This window comes from Bactrocera latifrons, unplaced genomic scaffold (genome assembly GCF_001853355.1).
Source record: "Bactrocera latifrons isolate USDA-ARS-PBARC rearing strain unplaced genomic scaffold, ASM185335v1 scaffold_4, whole genome shotgun sequence".
In the NCBI taxonomy this organism is placed as follows: Eukaryota; Metazoa; Arthropoda; class Insecta; order Diptera; family Tephritidae; genus Bactrocera; species Bactrocera latifrons.
This window is the reverse complement of record NW_017537045.1, coordinates 837,937-840,446: the sequence shown is the minus strand read 5'-3', so window position 1 is coordinate 840,446 and position 2,510 is coordinate 837,937. Positions and strand designations below refer to the sequence as shown.

The window sequence follows — 2,510 nt, the reverse complement described above, 5'->3', positions numbered from 1 at the left end:
CCAATATAAAACAAAAGTTAACTTCTAATATCAAAATTTTCAAAAATTAAATGCTTTTACGCTTTCGAAGTAACGATAATTTTATCGATTAATCGTCGAACTCATCTTTTTAACGCCCGAAGTATAGAAAATAATTGCGTAGATGAAACATAATACAAAAATAATTAAAAAAAAAAAACACTTAGATACCAGAACAAATGCAAAGGATGTTAAAAAAAATTATATTAGCAAAATTATATAAATCCAATATTTGGATTAACAAATAAATTGGTTTTAATTATTTCAAACAATTGTCAACTTGTCAATAATTTACAGTTATAATCGATTTTTTGACAGTTCTGCTTTAATTATATCACCTGTGCCACTCACTAGTTTAGTCAAAGATGTATGTATGCATGTATATACATATGTATGTATGAATGTATATGTATATATATATTGATTGCTCTCATTTGCGCTCTCATGTTTTTCTGTAGTTAATTATCTATCGACGTTCCCAACTCGAATAAAGCGACTGTTTACAATGTAATAATAGATAGCTAATATAACAATATGGAGGGGAAATATACAGTTGTGGTAATTAATAAGAGCTGCACCTGGTTTTATGGAGTTATAAGCTTTTATAAACAATAGTTTTTGTTGGTTTATTATTATTTAGCGTTTAATTTCGTCAGAATGCATTGTTTATGCCGCATTGTTTGGATGAAATAATTATTGTGTCAGAGACTGAGCGCGCTCTTAACTAATTTTTTCTGTTGTGTTAAGTTATTACATTCGTCTTGTAAACTGTCGATATTTAGATATACATACGTACGTAGGTATATAAGTAAATATTTCATTATATTTATTATGAATTTGAGATATTTTTATATTTACGTGTAAATTAAAATTCTGTACAGCTTTAGTTAAATGGTAAAAAAAAATTAGCATCGTTATCAAAAAGAAAAAAACTATAATTTATGTACAAAGGTTCCCATTAACAAGTTTTCACTGTAGCTTAAAAAAATTACATTAATTAAAAATAACAAGCTAGAAATATACCAACATATAACTTATTGTGCGAACGACACAATATGATTTGAAATATGTGACCAAATTAAGAAAAATAAATTAATTACTCATTCTTAACTGCTTGCATACTAATGTATACCACGTATATGCACTCATACTGATATATCACAAGAGAGCGTCGAAAACACATATGCAAGTGGATAACCTTGCGCTCTCTTGCTGAATTAGGCAAGCGAGAGGGTAGGCAAAACATTTTCCTCTCGCCAATGCGTTAATTTTGTTTTGTTGGCATGTTTTGTGCATACTGTACATGTAAGTATGTAAAATAAATTAGTTCCAGCTTTGCCGTTGCTTTACTCTTTGTTTGATCAATTATATGCCTGTATGTATGTATGTTAATAGGTATGATGCACTCTAAAAAAAAATAGAAAGTTCTCAAAATGTATGAGATGATTCATAAATTATTGCTTGATTTTGGTAATAAATGTGATTTTGGAACACTGATATGTTATTATTATGTATTTAATGTTTGATTTTTCGCACAACTTGCCAACAATATATTGGCATTCAGATGAAAAAAAAATAAATAGCGTATATACTAATTAAATAAGCCATTTATACTTTGTTCTCTTTGAGTAGACGATTTGGTGCACGTATGGAAAAATCTCAAACTCAACCCATTCTAATACGTTATACATTTACATTACGTATGTATGTATGTAAACGCATGTGTTTAAGAGTCTGGTCTTCGCGAAAATTGTGAAATTGTTATTTCCTGGTGTACATACATACATACCGTCGTAATTTTTTAATGATAATACGCATTTCGTATGGTAATAAACCGAGTCAAGAAACACTAATACTCAAATGGAGGGAGATAAAACTTGAGAGTTGGCATTTTACGTCATTACGTGAGAGCTAAACGCTACTCTCATATTTCCCCTTACGCGCGCTCTTTCTGCCTCTTCGTTCGTAGCCTTCAGATAAGGTATACATATATTCATACATACATGCATACATACAAATATATATATATATATATATATGTGTATAATATATTTATATATAGTTTATACTCCTGCGAGTAGGAGGAGCTAATTTTTATATACTTTGCAAAATTAATCATACATTTTATATTACTTCTTTTTTAGACTTTACGTTTTTCCAGTACGTTGTTTATATTTTAATTATGTAATTAGGTAGTAGTATTTGTAGGTAGATAGTAGTGCCTTATATATTACTTAGATAAGACATTTTATTATTTTATATGTGTTCCGCTTAAACTTTAACATGAAGTATCTGTAATGAACAATTCAACAATTTCAACTTGAATGAAACGAGAAATCGCTATTCAATAGTTCAGTTCAGCTCTGACGAATACACAACTGAGAATGTTGCGTTTCACTCGCACAAAACGGGCAAAATTTGTGCCGTTTTACATGCATATAGATATGAATATCTGAATATTTTATATATTAGCTTATAGTAATAGCATATTA

General features: G+C 28.8%; 1 protein-coding gene across 5 annotated transcripts in view; it reads right to left on the bottom strand.

Annotated features, from left to right (window-relative positions):
- Positions 1 to 2,510, bottom strand: part of LOC108972483 (protein suppressor of sable) — a 14,380-nt gene that overhangs the window by 10,511 nt on the left and 1,359 nt on the right. The window contains exon 1 of one of the 5 annotated variants that reach the window (XM_018939096.1): positions 2,140 to 2,324. The exons of 2 other annotated variants lie outside the window; for them this stretch is intronic. The gene's annotated coding sequence lies outside the window, so the exon portion shown is untranslated. Of the gene's footprint in view, positions 1 to 2,139; positions 2,325 to 2,510 lie in introns of those variants that run through there. 2 more of the 5 variants (XM_018939097.1, XM_018939098.1) reach the window with 2 other exon arrangements.